Source organism: Peromyscus eremicus, chromosome 12 (assembly GCF_949786415.1).
Source record: "Peromyscus eremicus chromosome 12, PerEre_H2_v1, whole genome shotgun sequence".
Lineage (NCBI taxonomy): Eukaryota > Metazoa > Chordata > Mammalia > Rodentia > Cricetidae > Peromyscus > Peromyscus eremicus.
Genome location: NC_081428.1, coordinates 37,530,559 through 37,553,251, shown reverse-complemented (window position 1 = coordinate 37,553,251; position 22,693 = coordinate 37,530,559).

The following is a 22,693-nucleotide window of genomic DNA, read 5'->3' as shown; positions in this document are numbered from 1 at the left end:
CTGCATTCCTTGGACAGCTCATGCATACTTGCTAACGTCTGTAAGAGCTGCTGGTAGCTCTGTTTCTCAGCCCATTGTCCTTATTTGAATATAAGACATTGAATCCTATCTTAACAGCTACAAGTCAAAGAAAACAAAATGTCTGCTGATTGGGGTACTCGACAGCCCTGGGAAGAATGATTCCAACCGGAGAGAAACAATGCACCTGGTGCTACACAGCCTGTACCAGAAACTAACACACCATGTAATTTTTCAGCTCCAAAATACACGAAAATTTTTAACTCCCCATCTGTGTTAATCTATTTAAGAAATAAAGCAATGGAAGCAAATGTTGAGAATGAGAGTGAGTCTTGTACCACGGAGTCCAACTAAGGCAGTACCTCAAAAGCAAGAACAAATGTCTCCATGTGATGATATTTTATTTGTGCTCTAACAAGTAAAGCTTGCCTGGGGATCAGAGGAAAATGCCAGCCACTATATTAAACATAGAGGTCAAGCAGTGGTAGCACACACCTTTAATCCTAGCATTCGGGAGGCAGAGATTTATCCAGATCTCTGTGGGTTCAAGGCCACACTGGGAACAGAGCCAGGCGTGGTGGTACGCACCTTTAATTCCAACACTAGTTAACCATAGAGGTCTGGAGGTCTGTACAGACAGAAAGGAAATGATAGAGCTAGGCAAAAAAGAAAGTGTTGTAGCTGGGCAGAGAGAGGAAGTAAGATGACAGGGCACAGAAAGGCACATAGGCATGATTATACAGGAAGTAGCTCTCTCTTGGCCTGAGGATTTCCTAGAGGTAAGAACTTGTGGCTGGCTTGTTCTATCCCTCTGATCTTTCAGCTTTCACCCCAATATCTGGCTCCAGGTTTTTACTAATAAAACTGCTCAGCAATTTGTGTTACATCTCCATATGAACCTTTGTATCATTTTCCACTGTACATAAAATAATATACAAATGACATAATCCCATTTATTATTCATACAGCAGATATATTTATGGTAGTTATGTTCCTTTATAGCTTTATCCATAAAACAGAAACCATGATCCTTTAAAACTTATTTCTAAGAAATTTGATTTTTTTTAAATCTTTCTATTTATTTTTTGAAATTATATAATTGCATTAGTTCCTCTTCTTTCCTCTCTCCAAACCCTCCCATCTACCCTCCTTGCTTTTGTTCAAATTCATGGCCTCTTTATTCATTAATTGTTGTTATATACATGTATTTGAATACATTCATATCCTTACACACACAAATACAACCTGCTTAGCATGTATAATGTTTCTGGTATGTGGTACTGGACAACCAATTGGTGGAAAGCCACACTGTATCATTCCCTTGTTCCCACCTGGAGAGATGGCAAGAAACATCTTCCATCCAATCTCACTCCCCTCCCAGTCTGGATGTTACAACTGAACATGCCATAAGAATCCCCTGTGCTGAAGACCTTGAAAATCTGCTAACACACGAAAATTAGTAAATTTGGGAAAAGGAAATTAACTGATCAAAGATATATTAAATGAAGGGAATGAAAATTAAAGAAATGATATAGTTAGAATTGCAAAAAAAATGTTTTATGGATACTATCACTGATAAAAAAAACATGAGAAGTAAAAGTAGTAAAAACATGAGAGTAAAAGTAGTAAAATCTTCTCAGGGAGTCACGTGCCATGGTATTTCAAAATATAACATTTGTATACTGTGAAATATTTGTATATCCTTTGATATAGTCCTTTCCTTCCAGAAGTTCATGCTACAGATGAATTATCATATCTAGGTGCTAATATAAATGCTTATGTAACGTGTATATACACACGTACTAACTGTACTTCCACAGATATAAATGACATGCATGTACACACATCTTACTGTTTAAATTGGCAAACAAAAGTAATGGACTTCATTGTAGCTCTTCCATGTGTATGTCAGCATGCACCGTCCTTATTTGTCCCCCCACCCAGCTTCCCCAATCTTGATCTTCCCTCTTACTGGTCTCCTTTTCTTCCTCCAGACAGTTCTCCTTTCGTATCACAACTATCCCACTCACCTTCCTTCCTCCCTCCATCCCTTAACATCTTGTCCTCCTCTGCCATCATCCTCTTTCTACTTTCATAATTTGCACACACACACACACACACACACACACACACGTGCACACACATGCACACATGGGTACAACACACACTCACACACATTAAACACACACATACACAGAAACATTTCACATGCACACACTCATACATACACACACATCACATACACACTAACTTAAACCTAGATACCACATGTGAGAGAAAACATAGTATTTGTCATTCTGAGTCTGTCTCATTTTGCTTAACATAATAATTTCCACCCACTTCCTTTTTCAGATACCGTGACTTCATTGTTATGGGTGAATAAAATTTTGCATTTTCTTTATCCATTCATATATTGATAGACACTTGGGCTGGATCCACTTCTCAGCTGCTGTGACTAAAGCAGCGATCCACCTTGATGTGCAAACGTCTTTGTGATGACCCGGAATCCTGCGGGTTCACACCCAGTTGTAACTGGAATGGTTGAGCCGGATGGTAGTTTTCGGAGTCTCCCCACTGACTTCCACAGTGGCTGCACCAGGGTCATTCCCACCCACAGTGTTCCGAGGCTCCTCTCTCCAAATCCTCACCAGTGTTTGTTGCCATTTGTTTTCTTTTCTTTCTGTGGTTTGTGTGTGCGTGTGTGTGTGTGTGTGTGTGTGTGTGTGTGTGTGTGTGGTGTGTGTGCGCTTGTGTGTGTGTGTGGTATGTGTGGTGTTTGTGTGTGTGGGTGGTGGGTGGGTGTGTTTGTGTGTGTATGTGTGTGTGTATGTGTGTGTGTGTGGTGTGTGTGTGTGGTATGTGTGTGCGCTTGTGTGTGTGTGTGTGTGGTATGTGTGGTGTGTGTGTGTGTGTGTGGTGGGTGTGTGTGTTTGTGTGTGTGTGGTGGGTGTGTATGTGTGTGTGTGGTGTGTGTGTATGTGTGTGTGGTGTGTGTGTGGTATGTGTGGAGTGTATGTGTGTGTGTGTGTGTGTGGTGGGTGTGTGTGTTTGTGTGTGTGTGTGGTGTGTGTGTGTATGTGTGTGGTGGGGTGTGGGGGGGGTGTATATGTGTGTCTGTGTGTGTCTGTGTCTGTGTCTGTGTGTGTGTGTGTGTGTGTGTGTGTGTGTGTGTAGGTCAAAGGTTGACATAAGATATCCTCTCTTGTTGTCCTCCTTATTTTCTGAGACAGTCTCTCACTAGTTCAGCAGGATTGGCTAGTCAGCTGGTTCCAGGCATCTCTGCCTTCACCTCCCCAACAGTGAGATTTGCATTTCCAGGATGGTTAAGGTTTCAATTATTTTTAAGCTGCTTGTATTTCTTCTTTTGAAAAAAACATCTTTTCAGTTTATTGGCCCATTTATTGTTTAGAATGGTGATGTGGGTTTTTGTTTTGGGCACTCTTAGGGGGAGGCAATTAAATCTTAGAGTTCTTTAGAGATTTTAGATGTCAGTCCCCTCAAGTGTATAGCTGGGAACATTTTTTTTTCTTTAATTCTATCACTGTCTCTTCACTCTGGACTGTTTTCTTCGCTGTACAGAAATTTCTATCTTCATACAATCCTATTTGTATTTCCTGTAATCGGAGTCTTTGTAAAAACCCTTGCCTAAGCTTGTATTGTGAGCACCGGCTTCCTTTCCCTCTGCTCTCTGACTGTGGGTGCAATGCGACCAGGTGCTTAAGCTCATACCTCCTTCACTTCCTGTGACTTTCTCCCCATAGTGGACCATGTCCTGAAGCTGTGAGCCTAAACGAATCCTTCTCTACGTTGCTTTAGTCAGGATATGTCACAGGAACAAGATGAGTAGCTAACACACAGGCATGGGTTTGGGACACCTTCTTACGTCAGGTGGTTATAGCTGTGTGAACTTACTTCCTGGTTCCTCTATTCCAATTCATTGGTCTGCATGTCTTTATTTGTACAAGCACCATGCTGATTGATTTGTTATATATATGTATGTATGTATGTATGTATGTATGTATGTATGTATGTATGCGGGTGGCACACAGCAGTTTCAGAGATTTGAGAACAACTTGCTGGAATTGGTTCTCTTCTTCCACTATGTGGGTCCCAGGGTTGGAAGTCAGTCCTCAGGCTTGGTAGTAAGCAGCTACTTCAACCTTTGAGCGGTCTCACTAACCCCTTTACTTATTGGGGAAAGGGGCCTCTGAATAGGCATGGGACCCTCATGGCACAGAGTCTTGAGTCGTCATTGCCTCTGGAAACATGGAAGGACTGGAGAAGGGCTCAGTGCCCAAGGCTTAAAGGCATCCTCTTCCCAGAAGCCTGTTGTGGCCTGGACTCAGATTCATACTGTCTATTTTTCCGTTATCAGGGAATGGGTCTCCTTGTATATATGGGCTCCGCTCTTAGGGCAAACTCTAGAGGATGCCCTCAGGAACATTTCAACGCCATCTAGATACTCAACTCCTTGGCATCCATGAAAATGACAGTCTTGTGGCACCAGGTCCTATGCTCCAGTACCTTTGACTGGACCATCCCAAGAAGAAACTGTTTTGTTTTTTGTTTTGTTTTGTTCAGACAGGTTCTTGCCCTGAGGTTCTGGCTGGAGGGTGCTTAAACAACAAAGAATCTTCTCAGTGGAGAAATGCCCTGAGATGGATTTCATGGGAAGTACCCTGAGTAATATCAGCTGCTCAGAGCTGGAGACTCAGGAGTAGGGAACCCAACCACAGCCTCCTCTGGAGTGTGATTTGAGATCAGGTATAAAGCCATCTCCAGCCTTTCTCTTTCCAGTTGTGATACTTCACTCTTCAAGGCTTTAACTGATGTTTTTGTCTTTTGTTGGGTGGGGGGAAGGAGAATTGAACCTAGGGCCTCTCACATGCTGGGAAAGTGTTCTACCACTGAATACAACCCAGCCTTTTTATTGTTTCAGGGTTTTTTTGTTTTTTGAAACTAGAGCTGGCTATACTAGCCTAGACTTGCCTTGAACATTTAATCCTCCTGCCTCTGCTTCCTTAAGTGTTGAGATTACAGGCATTTGCACCCAATTTTTGCCATTGTAAAACATTTTAGATTTGTTTTTATTTTTAATTGTGTGTATGCTTGGGAGCATGGATATGTGTGTGTGAGTGCAGTTGTCCATGGTGGCCAGAAGGGGGCATTAGATCTTCTGGAGCTGGAGTTACAGTGATTCACCAGGGTGATGGGAACCATGCTCAGGTCCTCTACAAGAGCAGTCCATGAACTTAGCCACTGAGCAATCTCTCCAGTCCTGCAAACTAAATGCTCATTAGTAAGAAACATGTTAAACTAAACATAATATATAAGCACAATTTAGACATATTACATCACATAAAGAGATATAATATATTGGCACATTCATGCCATGGCATGTTGTGATGAGAAATATAGAGGCAGACCTGAAAGGAACTTCTCTCAGATACATCAAGATAGAGTATAGTTGGATGCAAACTGATTATATATGATGGCATATATAAGCTCACAGAAGAATGGGTTTTCAAAAGATCCACATTTTCTTAAAGTGGATGATATAGATATGATAGGATGAAAGGGTACATTATGTGGATATCACTCTATATAAATAAAATGTTGATTGGCCAATAGCCAGGCAGGAAGTATAGGCGGGACAAGCAGAGAAGAGAATTCTGGGTACAGGAAGGCTGAGTCAGGAGACAGTGGCCCTCTGCCAGGGAGCAACATGTAAAGGCACACAAGTAAAGCCACAGAATACATGGCAACACATAGATTAACAAAAATGGACTGAGTTTAAGTGTAAGAGCTAGTCAGTGGTAGGCCTGAGCTAATGCCCAAGCAGTGTTAAATAATATTAGCCTGTATGTGTTTATTTGGGTCTGGGCAGCTGCAGAAACGCAAGGATGCAGGAGCAGGGTGGACACATGAAAACTTCAACTACAAGTGAATAATTCTGAAAAAGGAGAACTAAAAATTCGGAATGAAAAGCCAAGTTGTTTTTGTCATTGTATCCTCTGAGCTATTGGAATATTTCAACATGTGTATTGCTACTTCATCAGTAAAAGAAGATATCTAGATTTTAAATTCATTAAACACACACACACACACACACACAGAGAGAGAGAGAGAGAGAGAGAGATAGTCTAACAGTTTGCAATGATTATTTGTGATTAGAGAATCAACAGATGAAAGCAAACAGTAGTTCAAAATCTACATGCAAATACTTCAGATTTTTTATATTACTCCTGGCCCATGATATGCCAAACAGAACATCGTTTATGTATGTGACGGCTTATCTCTCACAGGCCATTTTCTCATATTCTCAGCTCTGTGTTCCCCAGGGAAATCACATTTTTTTTTGAAAAGCTGATCAAGTGGAATACATTGTAAATGCCTTGAATTTTTAACAGCTTTGTTCATTCCCAACTGTTCTATTTTTATTCATGTATTATTTTTCTATAAAAAAGAAAATTAATATTAAAAAAGGCAAAGCTATTGCAAAATCTTCACTTTGCCAGTAAAAAAAAATTGTTTCTTTTAAATAATACAGATATTTAGATATGTTCCTGTTAGCAGATATTTGAGCTATTTCCAGTTTGGAAATAATCTCATTAGAAGTTGGTGAATACTTGTGTTTAAATCCTTTTATGGACAGAAGTGTTGACTTCAGCACCCTCTAGACTTAATGTAGTCAAGATCATCTAAGTTTCACCTCTCTATTTTGGCCGTTCAACTCATTTTCTGTTCAAAATGAAAGAATTGTTTTCCAAATGCCTCAGTCATCTATCTTTAATTCTTCTCTCTCATTTATTATCTATTCAAGCACCTCTTCTAAAACTATTGTTTTCTTCCTAGTACAGTTCCCATTACTACATGACCAACAACATAAAAAATAAATTAAAAAAAAAACCCACTGGTATAAAGCATCCACTATTTTGTTTTGCTCACCATCATGTGGGTCAGGAATCATAAAAGGCTCAGTAAGGCAGTTCTCATTTACATAGTCATGGTATGTCAGCCATCTGTAGGATGAGCTTTCGTAGATACGTCATGTGTGGCTGCTCCCTAACATGGAGGACAGCCTCTACCACAGAGCTCACGTGTGTCCTCTCCATCACAGTGAGTTTGAGGTAATCAGGTTCCACATGGTAGCTGATTTCCTCCACAGAAGGAACTCCAAAAGGCACTAGGCAGAAGCCACATGGACTTTCCAGACCTCGCCTGTTCTTAGCCAGCTGCTAAACACTGACCAGAACACTTCTCATGTAGCTCTTCTTGCTTTTTGATGTGCATGTGGGAAAGTGCTTTGAAAAATATGAAGTATTTCACAAGAGTTTGAAAATACAAATAATGATTATAGTAAAATTGGGTCTTACCATTAAGACAGGATCTTTACTGCGATTCAAGGCACTACTTGGATCTAATTATATTTTTCCTTTCATTTTTCATCAGGCAGTATTCTTGTTCTTTGATTTGGGGCCATTAAGGGACCAAAGCAAAATTTTCTAACAATTTCCTTCTTGTCTTTCATTTTCAGAAAATATACTTAATGAGAAAATTATACTAGAGGACAGCAAGAAAAAAAGTCAAGTGCCTTTTAAGGGGCAAGCAGGGGAACTGAGGAAAGATCCAAGAATGATGCTCCCTCTTTTTCCTCTTCTAGTTTTTCAAGATTTACTGCTGAGCCATCACAGTGTATGTGAGGAGTTGGAATATCTGGCGGAATGAGGAATTTAACCAGCTGTCCAGGGCAAAGGTTCTGGCTAAACCAAGCTGCTAAGATTCATTTTTAGCACTGGGTGATGCAATGATGCTAAGTAGAGATGCTGAAGGGAGAAGAATAGAGGGCTACAAGACCTGACTATCATTTGGTCAAAGAGGAAGCCTGTCAGTTCTTCCTCTTTTTCTTGGGTGAAAAAAAGAAACATGCTTCTTGACAAATAGAATTCTATTTCAAATGCTGTCACTTTGTTTTATAATCTGAGACAGCCGAACCATCTCTTGAGACTTAATACTAGAGGATATTTCCTAGGTGGTACAGGCAGCCAAGCATTTAAAGAGACAATGACAAAAAACAACGGCAAATGTTAGTGTTTGGAGGAGACCCTGAACCCAGTTCCTGAGTATAGAAGAGAGACAGTTGAAAAGATCCTTGCTATAGAACTCCAATCACTTTGACTGCTGAGATGAAATCAGTAACAAATGACATTACCTGCTCTGTGGTCTTCAAGACACTGAGGATAGATACAAATCAGTGTCATGGAACACAAAAGTAAGAACATGCCAAGGGGCATAGGATGGGACTTTTAGAACTCTGAACGCAGAGTAAAATGATAGAGGAAGTCTTGCTTCATTCCTGATTGTGAGAGTATAACCTATGTAAGTGCTGTATGTCACAAATGATCCAAGGGAAAGGGGGAAGGGTCTCTTTAAATTCAGAAAATAGAGCTTAAAAGCAGCAGCAGCATTGTTCCAAGAAAACACTGTGCTGATTAGCTTGGGGCAACTGGACAAAAACTAAAGTCACTCAGGAAGAGGGAACCTCAGTTGAGGAATTGTCTCCATCAGATTGATCTATGGGGATGTCTATGGGGCATTTTCTTGATTAATGATTGATGTGGGAGGGCCCAGCCCACTGTGTGTGCTATTATTCCTGAGCAGGTGGCCCTAGGTTGCATAAGAAAGCAGGCAAAGCAAGCCAGAGAACAAGTCAATAAGGACACTCCTCCATTATTTCTGCTCCAAGCTTCTGATTTGAGCTCTTACCTTGGCTTCCCTAATGATGGGCTATAGCCTGTAAACTAAAGAAACATTTCCTTCCAAGCTGCTTCTGGTCCGTGTCTTATCACAGCAACAGCGAAGCACACTACCAAACAAACAGCAATTTGTTCAACCCCTTGTAATTGATGCTTGTTCTGCTCAATTCTGGGTTAGGCAGTTTTATGAGCCAATCTATCAGCCTTTCCACTATGCTTCTAAAAATCCTTACTCAGTCCTGTGGCATGACTCAATTCCATCATGAAGCATTCCAGCCTATGGGTCATTAAAAACACATTTGAGGGGCTGGAGAGATGGCTCAGCAGCTAAGAGTACTTACTGCTCTTTCAGAGGGCCTGGGTTCTATTCCAGCAATCACATCAGCTGGCTCATGCTTGTAGCTCCAATTCACTGGGATCCAATACTCTCTCTTGACCTCCACGGGAATTCTCATTCTGTCTCTGTCTCTGTCTCTCTCTGTCTCTGTCTCTCTGTCTCTCTGTCTCTCTGTCTCTCTCTCTCTCTCTCTCTCTCTCTCTCTCACACACACACACACACACACACACACACACATACACACACACACATACACACATACACTTTTTTGGTTTAAATCCATTTGTAAAACAAAACCTACTTGAGATAGGTTAAAGACTTAAATTGGCTATAGACAAGGATCTGTTGAGAGTTCTTTTAACAAGGAAACTGGATTATTTCTATAGCATGCAATATTATAAAATAATAACCAAATCTGTGACCAGTATCATACCAGGACATATCATGGATGGCAAGAGTGTTCACAAATGTCTATGAGCTTTATTCAATATCTGAAATTCTTATGTGGTTCATAAAAATTTAATCTAGGGAAAATTAAGTCTCTCTTCTTTATTTCAGTATGTTCTTTCATGCAATTTAGCATATTAAATAAGCCTAATCAGATGATACTTCTTTTTTACAAGGTGAGAGAACAGATCCTTTGAGATTTTCCAGAAATCTCAAATTCAGGACAAGAAGAGGTCACAAGAGTCAATTTTCTTGAGAGAGTAGCTATTGATAAACTGACCATGCTCCAGTGGGAGACCACACATCAGAGAATATGTGAGTGGAACAACTGACAAAGTCGGGTGGCCAGAAAAGGGAGCATGTATCTTCGAAATGTTCCAGGAGGGGATGAGGATGATCAAAGCATGTTGTATGAAACATGACACTCTCAAAGAACTAGTTTTTTAAGAAAAGAGGACATAGATTTGAGAGGAACACAGAAGAGTCGAATTGGGGAGGGAAAGATGGAAATGATGTAACTACAATATTCATGTATGAAATTCTCAAAAAAAATTAAAAGTAAATTTAGTAATTTAGTTCATTTAGGATCTGTATAGGAAAAGACAAATTCATGAATGTTTTCCAAAGATGTGAAAAGGTTTGTGGTTGAAAAAAAAGAAAGAAAGAAAAAGAAAAAGAAAGGACATGACTGCTCCAAGGTATGGTGGAAGAGAAGGTTTATTGTAGATGTGAGGGAAAGCACAGCCAGAGACATCTGGAGGGGTCCAGAGTGAACATGACCTTGAGCCTGGCCAGTGAGGAAAGAAAGGAGGGGAGAAGGGAGAGCCAGGAGAATAAAGGGTAGCCGAAAGGGCCTGGTAACCAAAATGGCTGGGTTAAGAAGGGTGAGGGAAGAGCACCTCAGCCCCTAGGCTGGAACAGTGAAGGATAGGGGTGTGGTATGCCAGCCACACCCTGTAACAGGTAGGGACTGAGGGATTCTGGGAGAACCTGATGGCCAGGTCTGCTTTGATGTGTTAAATAGGCACCTCAGTCATTTGCCCTGGGTTTGAGACCTAATCATTTGGACACTTTACTGCATTAGATATTATGTGCAGGGAAGATTCTGGCTAAACAGACCCAACAAAATTCGTGATGAAGACAAAGTGAGGGTATGAGATATTGAGGGCAGGAGGGTGGGGTGCAGGGGTGGTCTGAACAAGGTACTTGATTGGCTCTCCAGGGTGATCAGACACCAAGAGTAAGAGCTCTTAAAAAAAAAAGCAGGATTCATACTACAGCTAAGTAATACAGACCTAATCAAGAGCGACACAGAAGGTCTCGAGGTCTGGAGGATTAAGCATCTTGAGCTCCAGTATCGTCAAGCAGAAAGTGTTTGTCAGTCTAATGAACAGGAATCATCATGTGGATGTCTATAGGAAATATTTGCATTGCAACCAGTGCTCTATTAACTACATCCTTGCAAAGCAGCCCAGTCAATGACAAGCAAAAGCAGACATGACCTCTACTGATGACGTTGGAAGTTAGTAAGTTTTAAAGTCTCACCCAGACAACAAAACATTTCCATGAATGGTTCTCTTGGCTCCACAGAAGGCAAATGACTGAGACAAACTACTCTCCAAAGCAGGAATCTGGGCTCTCAGATTCAGGTTCTTTATAATTCTTGTTTTCCTTGGTTTATGGAGTTAAATTCACACCTGCTATATTCAAGTCCCTTGTCGACAGACTTTGCCTACTTCTATTTCCTTAAGCCTGGCATTAGACAAGTCAGCAAATGGAAAGTATTTACTAAATGAATAGGCTGTATATCCATCCGAAGGATGAATATAAGCAAAGAACAAAAGATTATTTGCTTCACGTAGTTAAGCACTTCATTTGGAGAATGGGACCTCTGACTGTGAACTGTCTCGTGTCAACATCATGCAACTTCTACCTAAATCCACTGGATCTTGTGAGAGAGAAATCATGATGTAGAATTTTAAGTGTTCATTGTGGGCCTTGAATCTGCCCAGTTTTTAAGAAAACTTATAGAAAAATAAGCCTCAAGCAGGAAAGCATTCCCTTGAAGAAAAATGTTTGTGCCTCACATGACACTCTGGGTGATTCGATTCTACTCTTCAACTGGCCTTGAGCTATTTTCAAACTCTGTACATTAAATATATAAATGTAACCATCAGAAACAACTGTAGTCTATTGACACATAAATCCTGCCCTGTGCAGTAGAGGCTCAATGTTCCCCCTCCTCTTTTGTGAAAAAGTCAGTATTGCTTGTATTTACACACTCATTTCAGGATTCCTGACCTAAGTATATCTGTAGCAGGCTTTCTCAGACCACCAGTGCCCAAATCATGACATGGAGACTTATTACTAGTTATGAATGCTTGGAATTATCTTATGCTTGTCCCATTAGCCCTTTTATTTTTATGTATATGAGGGCTCTATCTGCATATATGCCTTTATGCCATAAGAGGACATCAGACCCCACTATATATGATTGTGAGCCACCATGTGGTTATTGGGAATTGAACTCAGGACCTCTGGAAGAGCAGCCGTGCTCTTAACCACTGAGTCATCTCTCCAGCACTCCCACTAATTCTTATAACTTAATTTATCCTGTTTCTCTTCATCTACATTTGCCTCAGGGCTTATTAATCTTTCTTTCATTCTTTATGTCCTACCTTTCCTGCTTCTTCTGTATCTGGCTGGCTGGCAACTGCCTGGCTGGTTGGCCCTGGGCATATCCTTCTCTCTTTCTTGTTCTCTCCTCTTGCATCTAAATTCTTCCTCCTAGACTCCTCCTCCTACTTATTCTGCTTGCCAACCCTGCCTAACCCTCTACTTCCTAGCTATTGACCAGCCAGCTTTTTATTATACCAATCAGGTGCTTTAGGCAGGCAAAGCAACACATCTTTACATTGTTAAATAAATGCAGCATAAACAAGTGTAATATACCTTTACATAGTTAAAATAATATTCTGCAACATGAACAAGTGTAATACACCTTTACATAGTTAAAGTAATATTCTACAACAAAAACAAATATAACACACCTTCACATAGTGAAAGTAATATTCCACAGCATATATCTGTTCTTCAGACGTTTTTAAACAGGTTATATCTGCCTGACTCACTAAGTGATAAAAGGAGAACAAATCCATGAGCACTTACTCCATGGCATCCCTATGCAAGTCATCCTTCTTTAACACCCTCCAAGACAGTATTTAGGAGAAAGCAAATATTTAATTCAATACACATGCACATACAAAGCAGAAAATGAAGAGGATACTCAGACTTTCAAAAATAATTTTGGAGCTGAGTGGAAAAAATTATTAGTGTCCAAAGAACAAATTAGGTATTTGCATATATAATATGAATCCTCAGCGTATTCTGTCTAAAGTATCAACCGTATTCACAGAATATAGTAAAAGTCACCTGTGGCTATTTCAACTGCTTACCCCATCATCTCTTTCAGACTGTAGAGAAGAGTCTAATCAAATATCTAATTTCCACCTTTTCCTTCTGTTTCCATTTCTTTTCTTCTCTCTATTTCTTAACTATCAATGCAAAAATCACACTAGCACTAATATGCGCACCTGTGATGGGACTGAGTTATCACCTGTGAGCCTAGTGATGTCTTTTCTTGCAGGGTGAGGCATTAAAAGTGGTCCAGTTTCTCTTGAATTAGCCTTCCTGAGAAGACAGAAATCTGTGGAAGTCTGTGATTTATATCACAAGGCTTTACAATGCCAACTGAACTTAATGCAAGGTTCCTATCCATGTATCCATGCCAACCTCCGTGGAATACAATTGTACTCTGGGGGCAAAAAGGAACACCCTTTGGGACAAATATTTTAAAACTTGCTTATAAATTTCATTTTAGTTGTTCGGCATTTGGGACCCACACACACAAACACTCATATGCACACTCAAGCTCGAAGACGAGGCCCATGGAGTGAGATGACTGCAGTCACTCCACAGACACAAGCGCATCATTTGGGGAAGAAAATTTTAAGACTGAAGAAAATGTAAACAGAAGCAATGCTTGAAGTCCTTAGAGTGGTGGTTCTTAATATGTTGGTCATGACCCCCAAAGGGGTTGCATATCAGATATCCTTCATATCAGGTAATTACAATTCAGAACAGTAGCAAAATCACAGTTATGAAGCAGCAACAAAATGATTTTGTGGTTGGAGGTCACCATGGTGTGAAGAACTGTATCAAAGAGTCAAAGCATTAGGAAGGTTGAGAACCACCCTGCCTTAGAGGCTGTGTCAGTTCTGAAAGCAGCTAGTATTGCGTACTGATTACTACTTCTTAAGGCCCCAGTTAAATCAGTGGGGAAAGTTACAGCCTTTCACCAGCAGAGGGAAATACTGTCCTGGGGAAAAAAAATGAAACTGGCATTTCCTCTGGGTCCTGTGTAAGAGCTGAAGGTTTCTCCTTGCTTTTCTCATCTGTAGCATACTCGCTCGTGGGGAATGTGCTGTGCTGTGCTGTGCTAGATCATAGACAATTAGAGGGAACAGAATACGGATGAGGGGAAAAAAATCAGGGAATGAGATCAGGGAAGGGGTCTAAGAGCTGTTGGGGCTGAAATATAGAACAGGTATGTCCATTCACAAAGGAAAGAGGGGGTCCTTACATGCCTCCATTCATTCCTGTCTCAAACCCCAAATCCAGAACTTATTCTAGAATCCCCACAGTTGCCATTTGGCTCTTGGCATGGGACACTATTAGCCCTATTTAATCCGTAGGAACCTCAACTACACAGGCAGTTCTAATTTGTTTCTCAGGAACTATAACTTGTAAAGTGTCTGGCTGTTTTACTATGGACATATAGTTTTCCCCGAAGTGTTCTCAACACTGCCAGAGAGTAAGTCACTGGCTTTATACAGGGAAACTGAATCTGTCAGTGGAGTTGCACAGCAAGTGACATGGGGAAGAATACATGAGAGGATCCAGTTTCCTGAGAAACACTGGAACTCAAGAAAATCCCTGCCATGGAGACCGCCTTGTCGTCACAGCAAGCAAAGGTCGGTTGTCACGAAAGAGACAGAAGCCTCTTCAGCAGAATGCTAAGATAGCACACTCCTCTGACAGAGATGATGAAATGTCACCATACATGGGCATCTGCAGGAGACAGAGATGGGTAGAAAGTGGGGTGGAGAGAGACGGGGCCAGAGTGAACCATACAGCCACTTCGGTGAGGTCTTCAAAAACTAGGCATGCTCAAGGACTGGAGAGGTGGCTCTGAGGTTAAGACAGCGTCTTACCAGATAATTACAGAACGCGTGTTCCTCAATGTCTTCTAATGGGTTGAGTAAATAAGGCAACTGTGGTATATCTTGACAATGACAAAAAAGAAACGAAGCATGAAGAAACAGGAAGGGGCGGCAACTGAGTTGGAAACTGTTAGTAAAGAGGAAGCCGTCTGACATCAGCACCCATTGTACACTTGTTCTTTGAGACCCAGAGCAGACTGCTTCCAGAAACTTCCCCAGATACCAAAGTCCATTCATACTCTAGTACCATGTAGAATGTAGTCACACATATCTTACGTCTTCCCATACATTTAAACCACCGCTAGGTTATTTATATTTTTTAATACCAAATACAATGCAAGCTTGGTACAACGAGATATCTTTATTTGCTAAGGAGTAGTGACAAGGAAAACAAGTCTTGGCATGTTCAATAGAGATGTTGTTTGATTGTGTTGTTTCTTAATATTTTCCATCCATAGCTTATTGAATCTCACACATGTACATCCTTTCTTGTTTTGTTATGTATATATGTATTATGTTCAAGTCTGGTCAGGAGTTATAAATTACTAATCATTTAAGTAGAAGTTATTTAATATAAAGATTTTAAATATGTCCAAACAGTATCTATAAGATATTTTAGGGGTATAAATGGTCCTACTATCTGTGCCTTAGTTAGGACTTCACTGGTAAAGACAAGCTTGCGGCTCAGTGATAGCAGAGAGAGACATTAGCTAGTTTGAGCAGATCTCCTCTGCAGTCACTGGGCAAGAAGGGGGCAACCATCTGGTCCCAGACATGACACAGCCAATAGCTACCATGTTGGCAAACAGAAACAACCATGGCTAAGGGGTCTGGGCAGCTCAGCAAAGGCATTCTGAGGACAGTGCAAGCAGTGTGTGTCAGTGCCCAGAAGAATGCAAGGAAGCGGTCACCAAGACTAGTCACAGCTGTAAGGAATGGAAGGGCGAGTGACTGTAACCCTGTCTTCACCCTACACATTGGATTCTCTCTGCCATCTCTGAAACAACAGTTGCAGGGTGAGCCCTCACTGAGGAAGCTGAAGAGCATCCTCATTGTACATGCAGATACAGGAGTCCCACCCATTATCACAGAGCAGGGACTAGAGTCTGGAGTCAAGGAGCAAACAATAGATAATTTTCACAAATAAATAAGAAGCAGTATACGGTTAAAGGTGGAATATTTATGTTAAGTATCCTAAAGAATGTATTTCTAAATTCCAAAATCAACACCCTCCTATCCAGGAACTCTCAGACAGATCAACCCTAACTGCCATTAAAATTGAATTCTTCAATCTAAACTACCAAGAGCCAAACTAAAGCTAACCTAAGAATCCTGAGAATAAAGCACCGTTAAGGATGTAGCCCTACACAAGACTCTCCTACCACTCCCCAACGCTCAGGGAATACTGCAGAAGAAGAGGTGGGAAAAATGTATAAGCCAGAACATAAGACGGGATGCAAAATGCCTTCCTCCAAGCGTGGCCATGGCAATCAGGAGCTCACAACACCTCTGCCCACTGGCCCCAGGCCCGTATAACCCTACCTGCCTAACAAGCCCCTATGAATGGAGACAGACTCTGAGAAAGATGCAGAGTATCCAATTGTATACTCATGGGTAAGTCCACCAGGCTCTATTTAGATAATTCTAAAACCGTAGCCACACAGACAGCCCTAGCTAAACTCTATGGAGACAGAAAAGTTATGAATATGGAAACACGATTTGAAAGGAGGAAGGAGTACTGCCAGAAGTGGGAGGGAAGTGAAGAAGTTGTGGTAGTATCAAAACTGTGTTAATACGTGTATGAAATATTAAAAGATAAAATTACCAATAGAAAAGATCAGACTGTTGAAAGGAGAGATTGGAAAGAAGGAGATCGTGAGATAAAAATGAAAAACATATACAGAAAATTCACACATATTGATACTGGTGAGGCTTGAGGCTCCTCCTACACAAACCCAGCACAGAACTGCAGAGGGGATCATTCTACCCCTCACCTCCATCCAGATCGGAAATGCTCTAGTGGTTATGAGAATTCTATTATTCTGTCAGGAAATTAATATTCTAGGTGGGAAGCCGTTGCCAATGAAAGGCTAACACATGGAATGAGGTGCAGCCAAGGAGAAGGAGCAGTGTGTGTATTTGCTAGGTTGCTTGGTTGGTTTTTGTTGTTGTTGTTTTGTTTTATTTTGTTTTGTTTTGTTTTGTTCTACTCTCTTGTCTCCTAACAACTTTTGAAAACCTCTAACTTATTGAAGATAAAGGAGGGAAAACCGTAAGGATCGGTGCACAGGTGCACACTGAAGCCAGGAGAGAGTGGTCATAGGAGCGTACCGACCCCCACCGCTCCAGCATTAGTATTAAGGTGCAAAGTTAACGGGGCCCTAGTAGAGGGAAAGTTTCCTGTGGTCCTGAACCATGGTCCTTAACATACAGTGGTATTGTTTCATGAGGACTATTTGCTATTTTTTAAAAAGCCCATCTGGGCCCCTGGCAGTAGGACCAGCACTTATCCCCGGTGCATGAACTGCATTTTTGGAGCCCATTCCCTATGGTGGGATACTATGTTCAGCCTTGATGCAGTGGGGAGGAGCTTGGTCCTGCCTCAATTTGGTAGCCAGACTTTGTTGACTCCCCAAAGGAGGCCTTGCCCACTCTGAGGAGTGGATGGGGGTGGGGATGGAGATATTGATAGAGCAGGAGAAGGAGGAAGGGGGAGCTGTGGTTGGTATGTAAAATGAAAGAAAAAATTAATAAAAAAAATAAATAAAAAGCCCATCTGAGCCGGGCGGTGGCACACACCTTTAATCCTAGCACTCCGGAGGCAGAGCCAGACAGATCTCTGTGAGTTCAAGGCCAGCCTGGTCTACAGACTGAGATCCAGGACAGGCACCAAAACTACACAGAGAAACCCTGTCTTGAAAAACCAAAAAAGAAAAAAAAAATCTGTTATCAGTGATATCATTATGAAAGGCTTATTTGGAAGATCTTATAGGTTTAGAATTTGCAATTTACTTAAATTTCTTTTACACAGGAAAGGTATCACTGGTTTCTCCTATCAAATAGATCCACTCTTTTTTTTTCAGTCTCAGTGATCATATTGTTTATAATCATGTCTGCTTATTAAATGAATGGCAATGCTGCATGTTAAAAAAAACTTTGCATTCATAATTTAGACATTTTAAAGCAAACACACTTATCTCTGAATCTTCCCGCTCAGACTAATGATCCAGTGTCTCAGCTGAAAATACCTTGGTGTGGCCTCTGTCACAATAAGATGCTCTCCTGTTTTGGTCATTGATGGGACTCTAACACAACTTTATGTGCTGCTTGCAAAAGTAATTGAAGTTGGCTTCTTCCACAAGCTACCTTGTGTTTCTAGGAAGCAAATGATTAGAATATGGATCCTACCCTTTCCTCAATCCAACTTATTTGAAATGATTGCACAGTCTCATATTCAACTAGGATAATTTCATTCATTGCTTTATTCCTTTCTCTGTAAGGCTAATTTAAAAGAGTATTTCTTTCTGGTGCATCTATTTTCTTCATTTTCTGGGTTTTTTTTTTTCAGTTTTCCACTAAAATTATATGTATTTAACTTGATAAAAACCCTGCTCACTTATTTTATAACTCAGTAAGACTTTGTAATTAAAATACATACTACACAGATCAAAATAATTGGATTTGTTGCTGCATTTGGAGGAATATCAACCAGGGATCACTCTACTGGGTCACTGAAGGATAAAATGTGTCTATATATCTCAATTAACCCTGCAAAATGCTAACACGAAGCTTAGATCCAAGTACCTGTGGCTCAAGGTTCAATTATTCTTTGTTCATTAAAATGATAAATTATAGTAAGTGGCATCAATTATTACTTTACAGACTCAAACTCTACCCAAAGACACTGTTGCATAATACTAGTATGCAGCACAACAAAAAGGATGTGAACATGAGATTCAATCAGCTACAGGTGGAAAATAATCAGAGAAAAAAATGGCATCTCTATTGAACATGCAAAGACTTGTTTGCTTGAACACAGCTCACAATTAAGGATTTGACATTTGTTAGAGTTCTGGGTGATCACATCACATTCTTCCATTTTCAAAACTGTGCTGTGAAGTTCAGCAACTTATCCAAAAGTTTTAAGGTCACTCTGCTGGCAAAGGGCACAGGTAGAATTTAAACTAAGGTCTTTCCAAGTCTGGAGCTCATGAGAGATACTTAATGTTCCTAGATGTAAGGGTCTTTGGACTATGAAGGTACAGCATATGAGACTGACAATATGTACCTTTTTTCATTTCTTAAAAGATGTTTTACTAATTGAGAATTTTATACTTGGTAATTCTGTCATATTCACCCCCAATTCCTCCCACATCCACCCCCACCTCCATACCTCTCCAATTTCATGTCTTTTTTTTCCACTTATTTTTAAGATTATAATTTAGTTACATTTCTCACTTCCCTTTCTTCCCTCCAAACACTCCCATATGCCACTCCCTACCCTCTTTCAAATTCATGACCTTTTTGTTCATTAATTGTTATCTTATGTATATATGTATTTGTGTATACATATATATTCCTAAATATAACCTGTTCAAATAGCCTATTGACTTCAATTTGTGTTGTCCATACTTCTGTGTGAGGCACCATTCACTGGAAAGTGGACAACCTACCAAGAGCCACCACACCCGTAAAGAACATTGACCCCTCCTCCCCCAGAAGCCATCGCTGTCCATAGATCCTCAGTTAGGGTGTGGACTCATGAACTCCTTCCCAGTTCTTGCTAGAATATATGTAATCACTTGGCTGAGTAAAATGATGATTTCACAGAGCTCAACTTAATAGAGATGACAAACTACGTGTAAAACATGTAAGTGCCATCTAAGTTATTTATCTTTTTTTATTTGAAATGATGATCAAATTAATTCTTGTGTTAAAACACATAAAAGGTCATGGTGAAATCAGAAGAAAAAATTTATGTATTTTAAAACAAGTTTTAAACATGTCTCATCTTGTCTCAGCAGAGATGACATCACTGCTCCTAAATGGGAGGACTGGTCACATGGGAGACCCTGTTTTTACTGTGATCAGCTGCAGTCCATCAGCAAGGATGACCTCATCTGCAGCTGAAAAGGTTTGACCTTTGCCCCTTTGGGCTTGCAAAGCAGAAAAAAAAAATCCTTCATGGGCTGAAAAATTTAAAGCAGACATCCTTCAGCTTAGCTGAGTTCCTCAGGCTTGTGTTAAGTGCAAATGTTCAAACTTCATCATGTAAAAGCAATTAAAGAAAGAACAGTGAGAAGCCTGGGAGCCAGGGTGGGTCCTTTGGTATTTCCCTGTAATACTAGAAAGATATGTTTTGCATTTTCCAATAACAAAAAATAAGAAATGAACATTTTAGAAAAATGATGCATTTACTACTCTTCCATAAAAAGCCATGAGATAGAAGAACTTAAACTCACTGTGATCAGTTCCCTGTGAGAATCTTTGAGACGTAATCAAATCGTTGAGGTTTACCAAAAGAATGCCTCAATTTCCTAGTGTTTTTGTTTTGTTTTGTTTATTATAAGACATGGTCTGTAGTTACATTTTTTAGCTGATGCTGTGGTAGTGAAGAGTTCACAATAAACGCCACACTACGCACTCACCCATGTCTAGGAATCGGTGGAAGGCCAAGGGGAAACTCCCTACTTTGTGTTCTTTCCCACTCTTCATGCTTCTACAGACTGAAAAACTCCAGGGCTACAGATTCCCTTCTGTTCAAAACTACAGAAAACAGAAATTCTAATATCTGGGGAGGGTTTGACATGTAGCCTTTGATTTAACACTCATGGCTAACTTGACTAGAAGCTCTTAAAGTCAAGAAGAGTGAGTGACTCACTAGAATCAGAAAGATTGTTACCCTCTTCTGGCCAGTAATTGTCAATCAATATCTTTCATATCAAACAGCCTAGAGAAGCAGATTCATTATGTTCACTAGCAACTAATTGGAGAGATGGAATCCTTCCAAAAGTGTTCAAGAAGGCTGAAGCCAGAACTCTTAAAAATATGTCATTCAGGTAAGAAAGGCAGTTCATTATTCTAATTCTGCACTGGGCAGTTACCCAACTTAAAGAGCCAAGTCCTTGATGCTTCCTGAGTAATTTTTATCTTTCCTACAACTTCCCACTTGCTGAGTGCAATGGAACCTCATCCCCACCCCACCCCCACCCAAGCTGAGAATCTGAGACCATTTGCTTTACAAGATGAGTGAGAAGCTGGTAACTAAGGTAGTCATTAGCATTTTCATTATTTCCTACACTTTTGTTGCTTAAATCACCTGGTGGTGGGAGCTTTAATATTTTCCCAGTACATTTCTATTTGCTAAAACAATTCAAAAAGAGATGCCAAATTCTAAATATATATACATATGTGAGTGGATATATGTATTGAGAGAGAGAGAGAGAGAGAGAGAGAGAGAGAGAGAGAGAGAGAGAGAGAGAGACATATGTTTTTGGTAAATGGAAATTACCACCATCTGGGCCAAAAAAGAAAAAAAAAACCTCTTAATTTATATATGTTAAATTCATTTCAAATACTTACTGAGTAAGCATAAAGACAAATAAAAACGTTTGTTTTAAAAAGTTCAAAACAATGTTGTATAATTTCCTTTTCCAGTTATTTTTATCACGGCGGGTTACAGAAGGTCATTGTCATACAAATGTGTAATGTACTTTGAACCCATGCCACCTCCAGACTCTATTAACCTTTCTTTCCCTTTCCTCTCCCTTTGTTTCCTAGAGTGTTGCTTCTGCTGTCACATGGTCAATGTGTGCGCTATACTATGTGTCTATACTGTCTACACCCCAAAATAATAGAAGACATTCAATTTTTGTCTGTCTGAGACTGACTTCATTCTTTTTCTTTATCGGCCTTAGCGTTTTGGGTCCTTAATCGGGTCCTTGATGCATTTGGAATCATTTTCATACAGGGTTAAAGACGGAGATCTAATTTCCTGCTATGAGTTTTCCCAGGACCATTTGCTGAGTAGAATACTATATATCATTGCCCTCAACAAGGTGAGTAATAAATCGTGAGTTATGAACACAACAGAACACTCAGAAAAAAAAAGGACTGAAAGATTGACGAGACACTCAGTTGCATGAATAAAGTTCAAGATAACGCTGGTGAGTGAAAAGAATACTCAAAGAGAAAACATTCTATGAGGTTCAGGTGATGTAAAATTCAATGTGACATAATCTATACATATGAAAGGAAGACAGGTCTTGGGCTGGAGGGATAAGCAAGAGGGGATAGCAAGGAGCAAATGAAACTTTTGCAGGTGATGCACGCCTTCGTCATCTTCAACTCAGGGAAGGTTTTGTAAAAGCATACCTATCAAAATATATCTGATTATATACTTGTGTGTGTAGTTTATTGTATGTAAGTTATAACAATATAAGTTTAATTTCTTTTTAATTTTATTTAACTATATATAATTGCATCATTTTCCCCTTTTCCTTTCCTTCCTCCTACCTCCTACTCTATATCAAATTGATGTCCTCTTTATTGTTACATATGGATGCATAAATATTAATGCAAGATGCTGGGCCTGTTTTTGTTGCTTGTATGTATATGAGTTCAGGGCTGACCACTTTGTATTGGATAACTGATTAGGAAACTCATTCCTGGGAGAGGCTAACCCTGCCTCTCTCAGGAGTGCCTAGTTGCCTGTAGTTCTTTGTCTAGAAGTGACACCCTGTGAGATTTCTTCCTTCCACATTAGCATGTCTATTGTAACTTTTAAGGAAATTGGGCATGGGAAAACTTTTATTTACTTTAAGACATGGGGTTAGGTCATAGAAAATCAAAAG